Source organism: Chionomys nivalis, chromosome 14 (assembly GCF_950005125.1).
Source record: "Chionomys nivalis chromosome 14, mChiNiv1.1, whole genome shotgun sequence".
Lineage (NCBI taxonomy): Eukaryota > Metazoa > Chordata > Mammalia > Rodentia > Cricetidae > Chionomys > Chionomys nivalis.
Genome location: NC_080099.1, coordinates 37,690,383 through 37,704,139, shown reverse-complemented (window position 1 = coordinate 37,704,139; position 13,757 = coordinate 37,690,383). Strand labels below are relative to the sequence as shown.

General features: G+C 39.3%; 1 protein-coding gene across 3 annotated transcripts in view; it reads left to right on the top strand.

The window, feature by feature from the left end:
- The window catches only part of Kcnn2 (potassium calcium-activated channel subfamily N member 2), a 358,512-nt gene that overhangs the window by 104,357 nt on the left and 240,398 nt on the right, over positions 1-13,757 (top strand). For all 3 annotated transcript variants that reach the window (XM_057788671.1, XM_057788672.1, XM_057788670.1), the window contains one exon: positions 7,530-7,615. The gene's annotated coding sequence lies outside the window, so the exon portion shown is untranslated. The remainder of the gene's footprint in view (positions 1-7,529; positions 7,616-13,757) is intronic.

The window sequence follows — 13,757 nt, the reverse complement described above, 5'->3', positions numbered from 1 at the left end:
TGGATTTATAAAAAGAGCTTTGGTCACCATAGCTGGAATAAAGAACAAACTGAGGATGAGGACAAATGTGAATGAAATAATATTCAGTGAGCACACACTAGCAGAGAGTCCTTTCAGCATATATTCCGAGAAGAAACTCCCCAAATTTGCCAATGGAGGTTAATTAAATTTAAATGGGTGAATGCATATTGAATTTCACCTTTTGTTTGGCAACAGTACGATCTTTCAACCATTTAAACTACATTTAAAATGTCCACACCCTATATGCTCTCAGTGGTACATTAGGAACCATAAATATCATCTCTTTAAAAATTATTTTAGTGATTTCTTTTTAAAAGCATCTTCATCTTGTTACAATCAGATTGGAGAGAGTGTGACATAAACTCGTTCTGTTCAGTATATGAAAGTGGATATTTAACGTGATGAAATGGACATGACTGCTCTTCACACCTCCAATCAAGTCTGAATTTCACAAGCCTTGATATCATTTTGACAGTCATAGTGACCTCGGTTCATGCTTTGTTCTTCTTGGATTATAATCTTTTTTTTTTAACTTCCTATTTGTATTTTTATCAAACAAAACAATGCTGAAAGTTCAACTGGATTCATTCCAAAATGGGACCATTCTACATATATTTCCTGATCTTCCAAACCCAGTTATCTGCTTCTGTGGTGTCAACTCTTGAGTTACAAGCACACACACACCTCCATTCCTAGATATCTGACATTCTCCTTCCCCGAGTATCAGCTCTTTGATCTGCTCTCCTCCCTCTGTTTCCATTTCTGTGTTAAAATGCACCTATATTTCATGCTTAGAACCATATTTTTCTAATGGTAGTTTGTGTGTGTGTGTAAGTGCGTGTGTATATGCATACATGTAGTTAACGAGAACCTCAGGAACCATCCACTTTGCTTTTTGAAACAGCCTCTCCCTGACTTGGGGCCCACTGATGACGCAAGGTCCACTGCCCAGTGCCTCCATACTGCTGCGAATACAAGTGCACACCAGCACACCCAGCCTTTTTTCCGTGGGTTCTAAGACTGAGTCAGGCCTTCATGCTTACCAGGCAAGACCTTAGTGACTGAACCATCCCCCTAGCCCAACAGTGACTCCCAAATGTGTGCCTTCTCTCCATGACATTGTCAACTTGCATTCTCTCAGAGTTCAGAGTCTCCAGGTTGCATTTTATTCCTGAGTTGTTTCTTTTAATAATTCTTCTTAGTGCCATTTCAGGTCATTCATCGTCCCTTTGCATTTTTGTGTATATCCCTTTACTTCTCACTACCACCTCCTTTAGGCTGTCCAGACCATTGCAACAGCTCTCCAACCCTAACCTTGTGGCTCCTTGATGGATCACCTCCTTTCCTTCCTTCTTTTAGGGATTAAATCCAGGACCTTGCATATGCTCAGCAAAGGCTTTACCTGGGACTGTCATCCACTGATTTTTTTTTGTATATTTCTCCCTTTTAGGATCTCATACATGGAGTTCATCCAGATCATGCAGACTGTGATTTTAGCTACATTCTTCATTCGATCCTTCCTTTTGTTCAAATGTACCTTGTAGATATTTACAATGGATGCTCTCCCTGTAGTTGATTGAGCTACTCTTTCCTTGAGAGAAGCTGAGGGAGGGCCCTTGTGGTCACTGCTATGTCCATTCTGCGTTAGAATAAAGCCCGGACTGTGGATCCCTTTTATGATAACTTCTCTCTAACCTATACAGAATTAATTAGTAAATTAATTTATTAGTTAATGAGTAAAGAGGTTATAAAATGGAAAGCGAGTAAGGAAGGGTACTTGTTTAGAGGGAGGCAAGGGAAGGAAGGAATGTAATTATAGTATAATCTCAAAAAAGAAAAGAAAAAAGAAAAGAAGCATGTAGTCCCTCCAGCAGGGTCTTACTGACCCTTGGGACCCAGCCTCCTCATTTGTGGAGGAAAAAAAAAAAACCCATAAAACCCTTTGTTGTTGAGGCAACTCCTCTTTTCTGCTCACAGCCTGCATGTTTTCTTCTGCTGCGCACTCTTGGCTAACTTTTTTTTCCAAACCTATTATATTATATGATCGTTACAGGGAAGCCTCTAAATTCTCTGTGGAGAGATGCTTGCTGGCAGCTTCCTAATTATTTTCATCACATGTCTCGCTTGGGGGCATTGTCCTCCTCTCTCTGTTCTAAAAATCATTATAAGTTTTTTTCTTGTCCTTGAAAGACAGGGAATCAGAACCGTCCTAACACCCGCATCTGTCCCAGAATGACTTTGTAGCACGTTAAATCTGCCTGCGTGCACCCCTTGAGGGTAGTTTTTGTAAAGACAATGTTCAGCTCTTTTTAAAAATGATCTTCTTCTCTCCAATATACCCAATCTGCTAACTTTGCACCAGCTCCAGCCCTTTATGGAATAAAAGGTACATGGGAACAGAATGGACATGTTTATCACAGAGAGTCAAAGTGACAGCAAATTCAGTCAGTGATCTAAAATCCCATCTCAATCACAAGTGACTCAAATCTAGGAAAAGCCCAGAAGAGTCTCCCTGTAGGAAGTACATATCAGAACTTCATATCACAATGGGAAGTCAGAAAGCTGGGGCCAAGTCTGGGTTCTATGTCTCTTATGCTGCTAATTGGATCTGTGCAGGTTGGTATTATCACGACTATACCACAGATTCCAGAATTAGTACACAAAAAGGAATAAATCCACAGCTTTCTGTGTCAGATAAGATCTGTACATTTCTTTTATACTACAAGAAAACCAAAAATACACGCAAATCAGGGCTGCTACAATTTCTAGGTTCCCGGCTTCATCTGAGTTATCTAAACTAATTGACAATATAGCAGTGTCCACTTCAGTTTACAGCACTGTGCTAATCAATCCAGGCTGAAATCACTTCCACTTAGTCTCGGTGAGATTTGAGCCTTCATTTCACAGAGTGACTATAAGCTACTGTTCCTATTCTTAAATTTCAGCTATCCACCATTGCCAGTGACAGCATCTTCCATTCTTTCTTAGGTGAACTGAGATGGCCGGAAAGGCCATGTGTGCTATATATATGTCTCTGAACTCTATAGAGCAACCCACCCATTTTCTAGGGCAGTGACTTTTGGCTTTGGCTGTGCATCTGAATGGCTTGAGATACTTTTAGAAGCTGAACTTCTTCATAGGATACAGGCTGGGAATGGGAGCAAGGAGATGGAGATGTGGGATGGCAGGGATCCCTGCTGTGTTGAATATTAAATAAAAAATAAATTCAGGCATACAGCAGCCACAATAAAATCCAATTTTCAGAGCTTCCATTAGCTAATGAAATCTTCTCTTAGGAGGGCTTCTCTTAGGAGGGAAGTTCAGCCACCACAACCTTTTCTAAGCTCCCAGGTTTTTCTGCTGGAAGCCAGACTCAAACTTCCACTAAGGAAAACATCTCCTCTACGTTCAAAAGTGTTCAATTTCAACTCGCATCACGATGTCTGACTCTGAATGCTCCCCCTAGTATATCTGTCTCAATGGAATCTTCCTTTAAAAACAAATAAACAAAAAAAGAGAGAAAAAAACAAAAAACAAAAAAACCTGGGTTTTCACTCTCAAGAGAATGCACATGATCTCTCAACATCTTTTCATGGTCTCTCATAATCATTTCCAGTCTCTCTGCTCCATTGTGCCTACTCTTGCCTGACCACTCCAAGACCTCTGCCACCCTCATCTTTCATAACCTTCTTCTTCACTTGCTAGACTTCCCGACCATGCTGTTTAACATGTCCCTGTTCTGGGGTCATTGCTAATTTGGCTCCCTCCTGTACCGCTCCTCTCTTTCCCTTCTTCTTCTTGCTACCTGTGTGTCACTATTCTCTTGAATCCCACTGGCTTCTGGTCCTACTGTGCACTGCTTTTCGTTTGTTACCAAGGCTTGTTGTAGAAGTTGTCTTTACATTTTGTTTAACTTATCCCGTTAGTTCTTGCTTTAATGAGGAAACTGCAGAAGAGTAGCCACCCCCACCTCCAAATTCACCTCTCAGAATTCCCCCAGGTACCATAATACTCTCTTGGTCAAGGTTTTCTTATTTAGCCCATGCCAAGGGAGGTTGACAAGAGGTTTCGGGTGTTTTGCAATTAGTAATTTTTATTCCCCAAAGGTTGTTATTTAAGTTTACATTTAGTTAATGATTTGCCTAGGTTACATGTTCTGTTTTAAAAATCCATTTACTTTAAAACATTGAGAGGGTTTTATTTCCTTTTATCCCAGCACCTGGGAATCTGCGGTTCTGATTCTCAACCTGCTGTTTTCTATGTTTTCTTGCTGTTGTTGGTATTCATAAACATATTAACAAATTTTTGGCCTGTACAATTGTTTTCATTATTCCTATTATGGAGAGAAAAATCAAAGAAAAATAGCTTGCTTAAAATACCACAGGCAATGACATGTATGAATTGAGCCCTACGTGTCCTCTGTTCGAATACATCACAAGAGTTAATGCCAAAAGTGTCAAGTAAGATGTCAGGCTTGAACATCACTGTCTATTGAGTGTTTGCTCCGATTCAATGCTAAGCGCTTCAATTGCATTGACTCGTGCCATCCTTACCAGAACTCCCTGAAACCAGTTCTATTTCTTTTTTTTTAATTAATTAATTTATTTATTAAAGATTTCTGCCTCCTCCCCACCACCGCCTCCCATTTCCCTCCCACTCCCCCAGACAAGAAAGTAGAATAGTGGAAAGGTCATGCAGAAAATTAAAAACCCCAGCACTTAGTGTGGGGAGCACTGACTGAGGTCTAGTAAAGATGTCCTAAACTAACTAAAGATTACTAAACTCTTCAAGTTTTGTATGCCAAGTGTCTTTTACAGTTACTCAAATCAGTCATTGGAGCATGAATGTAGACACAGACACCAAGTATAAAGAATGAATGTGGTTATGTCCCCCTAAAGTTTTATTTATAAAAGTAGATGATGTATTTGCCTTGTGAGCCACACTGCTTCAGATAATATTATTTTTTAAAACAAACAAATAATGATAACCTGGTAATGAGGCTAAATTCCATTTCAACTGAAAAGATTTTGTGTTCTTGGCATTAGGTAAACCCATCAGAGAAGCTTAGGCACTTCAAATGAGATTGGTGTGGGAAGTTAACAACAGAAAAGGGGAAGTTGGTGGAGGTAAGGGACAGGTAGTGCTGGTGACAGGAGAAGGGAGGAAGGATGCTCTCAACCCCCACAGCTTCCTCCTGGACCCCCCACTGTGCTCCTTCTAGCTCTGGCTGGTGATGAGATGACTGCTTTAAGAGACTGAAATAATGAGAATGAACTAATGGCGCCAGAGTCAGCATCCATAACTTGGATAACCTGAGTACTTTTCACTTCTCCAATACCAAAAGAACAACAACAACAAACGCAAGACAACAGCAACGGAAACTAAGAGCAATAAGACTCTCTCTGAGGGAACATTGTAAAGCAGCCTCGGTGCTAATCAAGCAGAGTAATTCCACTAGGCCAGCACACAGCTGACTTTCATGTTACAGCCACATGGTTTTGGTAAAGAGAAACAGATGGCGTGTTTGGTTCCAAGTGAATAACACAGTCCACATTACTCATTTGGAACCAAGATCAGAGAGGCATTTACTTATCACCCCCACATAACCGAGAGCTGGGGCTCGGGGAGGAACCTGCTGCCATGCTGACACAAAGGCTTTGCTCTGCCGAGAGTGTAACTGGGATGGGGTAAAGAAGAATTTCCACTTTCAACACGGCTTACTTCACAATTTGTATTAGATAGAAAGGCCGGGAGGAAGCTTAGGACTTTTATTTCTATTGCATATATGTTTGTCACCTGTGGCCAGGTACAAGCCTCAGGCGAGAAAGGGCAGTCCCTTTTGACCTTCAGTACCACCATGAGTAAGACCAACATTCTCAAAGGGAGATTTTGAAGTGGAAAACGAACGTCATACTCACTTGGGAGAAAGAAGCGGAGTACCAAATAAGGAATGTTAAGACTGAGTTACTTGTTTCCCCTGTGAAACAGTTCCTTATGCTCAGGAACAAAGGACTTTCAGCATGGTTACGGGCGAATATGCTTGACTGAGGCAGGGAGACTATGCTCCTCTCCAGGTTTTGCAAACCAGTCCCATCTTCTCACTCCAGTGAAGTCTGTGAATCGGTGTAGAACCCAATACTAGGTCAAGATTACCATCAGAGTGAGTCAACCCTCTGCACATTAACGTTTTTCACCGAGAATTTCTGCATCCCTTACCTCCAGAACCCTTGCCTCTGTAAAGAGACAAGACAGCAAGAATTTGATTTTTCTCTCATCATCAACTGAAAGTTACCTGTGGCCTTCACATCATCTGGGGGCTAGCTTTGTAAATATTCTCAGAAGCGCTTTTTGCAGCCTTCTGTTAGAACATGTAAATTTGTCCTTGAACATTCCTGCCTACCTCAATCAAGGATTTTTTTAAATTTTTTTCAAATAAAGTAAGCATTTATTTCAAAAATAATCTAACAACATTAAATGAATACTAGGAGTTTAGAACGCATTGGCAAAGCATCCTGCTTTGGAGTTAAAATATTTATGAAATACCTACATTTTTAGGATTTTTTGATACTCAGAATAGGATTAGAAAATATGTAATTTCTAGGTCTCTATCACCTAGAATTTATAGCATTTTTTTTTAAATTAGCTGGTCTGTTACCTAAACTATCCTTGGGGACAAGCACAGCCTTTCTTTTATGCTCTTCCAAATCTAATGTAAGCTCACTTGTTTTATTAAAATATGTTGTATCTCATCTGATGAACTCAAAAAAGACTCTTTATGGTTTTCAAATATTTTAATTTAGAGAATAATCTTCCTCAAACAGTATTTTTAAATCCTTCTCATCAGATCAACATTAGATAAAGTAATTTTAAAAGTTTGGATTTTAAAGTTTTGAAACACATAGACAAGAACCCTGGTATTTTTCATCTTTGGTCCTAGAGAGAAGAGTGCATGTGTGTTGACCTCTGGGTTGGGATGTTGCTGAAGACCATGGATATCTGTACGGGCCTCTGTAGTCGCTGATGACCATGGATGCTCAGCTGATTTGAACCAGATGGTGAATACGAGAAATAAGAAAAAACTGAGTGCTATACATACACAGCGCCTTCTCTGCCCTATCTGGCACTTCCATATGAAATTGAACACAGTACCTTCTGACAAATGCCCTTTACTTCCACAAGTTGGCAGAGTAGCCAGTGGCCCAACTTTTAGCCTTCATAGCCACATCTCTTTGTGCAAGACAAGAATTCACAATTGTGTGTCGAGTGACTCTAGGTTAAAAATTTAATTTAACTGGGATTCATTCTAAAGAGTCCCTGGAATGTGACCATTAAGTGGGCTATAGGTTTTCTATACTGAACATGCATATTAGAAGGTAATGAAATACATTCATAAATTCTGGAAAATAAGAACTCAACCTGTGACTCTGTACCACAGTAAATAATTACGTAAGAAAAAAGATAAAATTTGCCAAGTGTGGACAAATACTAACAGATTCTACGTCTTACAGATTTTTGGAGAGAGGATTACAAAAGGATGGAATCCAGCAAGAGAAAAGGGGCATCCAAGGAATGGAATGGGGTGTAAGCAATAGTGGTGAGTACCAACAGCAGGGAATGCTTGTACTTATTATAACATGGGTATTTTATGTAAACAATGTTAAAGTTGAATTGGTTGAATTGCCTGCAAACTGTACTCTCCTCCCTGCGTGTAATTTCAACCTTCTCCCCTGTACTCCTTTTTGCAATGACTAACTGCTTGTTTCTTTCATGTTACCAACTATCAACACACAAGCACACACACACATGATAAATAATCAAATGTATTTCTTGACTCCTATTTGACTCTTGTGCTCATATTTAAGTTTTAAAATTGGTTTCTGATGGAAGACAGCGTTTTGATGGGATTAAAGCTCAGGAAACACATTGTGTCTTAAATTCTGTGTTTAACCAGCCTGTGGTCCATGTGTTTCTTTAGCCTCAGTTTTCTCACCTGAAGCTGAGATAATGCTCTAAGCTTCACTGTGATCAAAACCAAGGTCATATTCATATTGGTGTATTGTATTTGAGACATTTACTCATTTCTTCCATTTATGTATTTCACTTGTGGCTACCAGATTAGTATTTAACTCTACAGTGAAAGTGTTAATGAGGCAAAACACAAAAGCAGCTTGCTTTTATTCATTTCTTTGACCAGTTAGACAAGGAAGCAAAAGTTGTAGTAGAGACCAAAAAAAACCCAAGGACATAGGTAAAGTGCTCTTGGTTAGACACTGTTAGACCCCTATGAAGTGTGCCTGTACACTCTTCCCCAAACTGGCTCTGAAAGCATGGCAAGAACATGAGATGTAAAAAAGAAACCAAATGCTTGAGATTCTTTCACTTAATGTATTGAGTCTCCAGTTGATTCTGAAGCCATAAATAAAATCATTTGCAGACTAAAATGTTTAGTAACAGTGTTCAACAACTGTTGAACCAATTAGAAAAGTTGGTTTGTCTTCTAACACAGCGAGGAAATTAAGTAAAATTTAAGTTCATTGGGCAAACTACAAGATGTATTAGATTCTTAGAAGGAGCTAGCCTTTCTTCCCAAATTAATTTATGGGTTTAGGGGTTCAGCATATTCGCATCGCAGAGAATCTGTGTGTATGTGTGTGTCACATGTCACATGTTTGGGAAGGGGTCTTACTGCCCTAGAACTTACTATGTTGATCAGGCTAACAGCAAATTCAGTGATATATCCACCTCCACCTCCCATGTGCTGGGATTAAAGGTATGAGCCACCATGCCCAGCTAGACCCTTACCTTCAGTTCTTGCTAGAAGACAGTGCTAAACAACAAGAACAAAGCTGTAATTAAAAGCATGTCATATTGGCTTTCTCTTGAGGACTTGTGGCAAGCCTCAAAGAATAATTTTCAGCAAGATGATCCTCTGCATATTTCTCTTAGGACACTAAAGAAATGACTCCCGTTAAAACATTGCTTCTTGATTTGGTCTGGACAATGACAAATACAGCTCGTGGTCAGAAAAGAGAAATGCGGTACATTTTAAAGGATAGCATTCTTCAAAGCTCTCTTGGGATATGTCACTCAGTTATTTTTGTATGCAACACACAGATGTTCGTCTTCTCATGCTCAGCCCACAAGCCGTTGTTGTACCTGGACTGCATTGGTGCCCTCTTAACTGTCTAGCTCACCCGCAGAGAACGGCCAGCTATTCACCAGGCAGAGTAAGTTTTATTCCCAGCTTCTAATCATTGATTCGTAGATTTGGAACACAGGCAGTAATGCTTAAGTTTCTTTAGGTAACTTTGGCATTATCCTAAGGAGATGTGGCTTCTTATCCATCTTCCTGTGATTGTGAGTTCTGAGCGGGACACCAGGGGTAAAAGCCAGATTTTTGGTCCCAATTTCACAATAGCTATCAATCCAGTACATGCTGGAAAATCCATGGTGGAATAAAAAAAAAAAGCAAAGGTTCTTTGTATGTTGTGTTGTCAGTTCTTCTGGAGTTTGCTTTGCTAAAGCTAGTGATTGTAGGTATGTCCCAGAGAGAACATATTTGAATTTAAACACTTAGTCACTGAGGGCAGCATGACGGATACTGGCGCTCATAATCCATCCAGAACTGCCTTCAGCTTCTGTGCCTTCCATTGGGCTGACTATTGGCTGTTAGTATCATTTTTCAGTTTTCTTCAAAAGCTAAACATAAGCCCAATAAATTGTCTATCATTTCATTTGTTCCCCTTTGCTATGTATTTTTAAATAAATATAATTCAAGTTTGTGTGTAAGATAAACACACAATTCAACACTAGTTGGTAGCATCCTTTGTTTGACATTAGTGCTTCTGTAGACCTGGATAGAAAAGTATCCTATGAATAATTGGTCCCCAGAAAGACTTCCAAAGGTTTTAATGAGTATTAGGATGTTCTGCTGCTATCAATGCAATGCTTTGGGGATGTCTCACGGAAATATTTTTATTTACTATCCAAGTCATCTGGAACTAACCACTTTGAAGTTAGGAGACAGAAGAAAGGTTTACACTCATTTTTCTTTTATCATATTTTAAATATGTCAGTAAAATATATAAATATATTTTGAAGTATAAATTTCAAAAAATGTAAAAATAATGATAATTTTTACAGACAGCAAAATTAATGGCATCATTTTAACGGGATGCCGAGGACCACTCAAATATAACTATTGTTGATAGAGATACATATTCAGCATCCAGTTCGGAGTAGAAACCACAGCAATTGTCCTAGCAGGAGAAAGTTAATATAAACAGTTGTCAGTCAGGACCCGGAAACCTGAAAAAGCAAATACAAAATTTTCACTCATCTAGGGGTTAAGAAGGAAGAGATCGGGCTTCTTAAAAGCTAGTTGCATAGATGGGTTGCTCATGGAGCCAGGATTCAAACCCCTGAGAATCGGGCGTTGCTGAGTCATTTCCGCCTCAGCCATGACACGGAGATACTGCATGGGCTCGGAGCACAAGCCTTTGGTAGGGCAGGACCAGAGGCCGAAGCTGGGGTCTGTGAGGGGCACAGTGCTGATGGATGGGGAATGGTACAGAAAGTGCAAACAGCCGGCAGCCATACTGACAAAGCCAAGCGAGCAACGCTAAGAACAGAAAACAGGACAGAAGCAGGCTAGTAGGAAAGCATCCCTTGTCTCTCCATGAACCTTCTCTTCCCTCTCAAGGGCCCTTGTTGACAGAGCCTCGTGTCTCAGCTGGAGAAGAGCTGTGGCTTTCAGAGTCCCAGGCTGAGAATGACAGAAGTAGAGCTTGGGGGAATGGGTGTGAAGCTAAACTACGACAGCGTAGCAAGCAGCCCAGGCGACACACAACACCCAGCTCACCGATTCTGTGGGCTTTCAGTAACAGTATTTGATGAAGGGCATGTTCAACGCTTGTGGCTGGAATTCCATATTCTAAGTAAAAGTTATCAGTTTTGAGAGAATTATCGCTGAATTAGTTTGACAGTGCATGAAAAGAAAGTAGTTGGATAAAGCAATGGACTGAACACGTGTGTACTTTCAATATATCTCATTAATTAGCTGAAATATAATAAAAGTATTATATCGCATTGTACTAACACAATAAGTCATGAAGGAAATAGAAGGATGGGGCAAGCAGGTGGGCTCGTTTCTTGTGGAATGACACTACAGGAAAGGCATAGTGGGAAACAGCTGGAGACCAGCACTGCCTCTATGCAAAACAATCCCAGGCTCTCAGCAAAAACTGCAGCGAAGCAGGAAGTGGATAAGGCTTCTGGGACATTTGGGCAAGTAGCAGAATCACAGTTTTTCTGAGCATAAGGACCAGTCCGCCTCCTCTTTTCCCCCAGAAGTACTCAACAATTTTCTGTCAAGGTCAAATGCTAAAGTGAATGCATTGAGGCCAGAAGTAGTCCATCCGTTGGCTGGTGAATAAGGGCCCAGGCCTTCAACCCTGGCTCCCTGGAACCCACGTCATAGAAAGGGTGGACCAACTCCCAGAATTTGTTCTCTAACTTCTACACATGTGCAGTGGTACATGCAAGATCCTCCCCACCAATAAATAAACAACAACACATAGCACAGATACTGCCACAGAGTTAAACACAAAAAAACCTAGACTGACAAAGGATGTAAGGCTGGAATGATGAGGGCTGAGAATGTGTAGCCAAATGCAACAATTGGTCCTGATATCTGAAATTTTCTGCGTTTGAAGAACCAAAGACATGTTAAGGAAGCTAATTGCTTTTGCAAAGAGAATGTAATATCTACAAAAAAGCAAGCCATTTGGGGAAGATAAATGGTGTCTTTGTAATTAAAATGTGATGGCAGAAATTTGAAGATATCATTACTTAGTTTAATGGCAGATTAGACAGAAATAAGTAGCAAGCCAAGACTCTCCAGTTTGGAGAACAGAAGAGATTAAAAGCAACAGGAAATTTATGTTTTTATTGTGCATGGAAGATGGATTGAACATGTGTTGTATATTTATCATTCATGCATTCTAACCATATTGAAAAGAAAAGGTGGCTACAAGAAATAATCACAGAAATTATATATCTTACAAAATATAACACTGATAAACCAGTAGATTTATTAAGAGGATTCTCTTGACTGCTGTAGTCACTGTCAGTAAAACAATGTGAGGTACAAGCAGAAATTTATTAATATTTAGCAAGTGAGGGCCTAGACGGATAGCTCAGTAGTTAAGAGCATTTGTTTCTCTTGAAGAGAACCTAGGTTTGGTTCCCAGCACCCAGACATAGGCTCATAACTATATATAGCTCCAGTTCCAGAGGAATCTACCACCCTCTTCTGGCTTCCATAGGTACTGCATGCACACGGTACACATATATACATGTAGGCAAAACACTCATACATATAAAATAAAAACAAAGAGATCCTTTAATGTTTAACTAATGAACCAAAACATAAAAGGTAAGCTTCAAGAATACCAATGATGAAGAAAAAAATCTGAAGCGTTTTCTTTAAAGGGATGGATTGAGAAGAGTTAGACTTGGTAAGACTGTAAAAAGAGATATTAAATTGCACAAAATGAGATTGCTTTTGAATCTAAATTCATAAGGACAACCACACAAACACTTAAGCAAGGGATAAAATAAGACACTAATAAGCACGTACAATTCAGATATACAATCATCTACAGAAATTGTAAAAAAATAAACAACGAAAACTAAACAAAATAAAAAATGAAGAAGGACAGAGACTGATGACAAATTAACTTTTAAAGTACATGGTCTATTTAAAAAGCAACAATCTGTGGCTAAATTGCACAAAGATCTCACTAGCTGAAGCAGTGCATTAGTATCAGAGGCACTGAGGAAGAAGAGGGAATCTTTGTTGTTTGATTCAGTAGATGAATAAAAAAAATGTTCCCTTAAAAATGGATGTTTTAACACAACAAAGTAAAGTTGAGTTTTACTGAAATTACAGCTATTTCCTTGTGCGGTTTCTATTGTTAATAATTAGTTTTTAAATAATCATCCTTATGTAAGAAGACTGATACAGAAAATCTATGCAAACATCTAATTTTTAGCTCATTGGGTTGTTTTCTCTTTAACTTATTTGCTTTTCTGATGCTTAAGCCCAAAACACTGTTTTAATTCACTTACCAGTTTTAATCTGAAAATTTTGTCTTCCATGTTTTTCTGTTACTTTACACTGTTCACTTCTGCAGTGTAAATGTTTCTCTGCAGAGCTCTCAGCCAATCTTCTTGTACAATACTTAAAATGATCAAGAAGTTATCGATGAAATGAAAGTTTGAGTAATAAATAAGAATGTCTTCCTATTCTCTTTCTACTATTCCCTTTCTGACAACTTTTAGTTTCAGTTCCTTTTATTCATGAAGCGTCCCTTCATGCCCTTGTCCTCAGAAGTGATTGTCTTCTTTATCCACATCTCTACAATATTCTATACCAGACACTCATCCACTGGGGCTATGCTGACCTCCACCCCAACAGCATCATTAGTTACCTATGCAGCTATGGTCTCAGTAGACTATAAACTCTTTGTGGGGCTGACAAGAGTCTGTATCTATTCATCTTTTAGACTGTCCTCTTGAGTACACCCCCTAGCTATGCCCTGCAATTGACAGCAGTTTTTATTTTAATTGGATAATTACAATAAGCACTGTTAATCCTTTTAGTAGTACACTTGAGTGGGGCCAGAGACTTGGAACCAGAATAAAAACATGTTGTAGTGATATTTTCTTTGTGT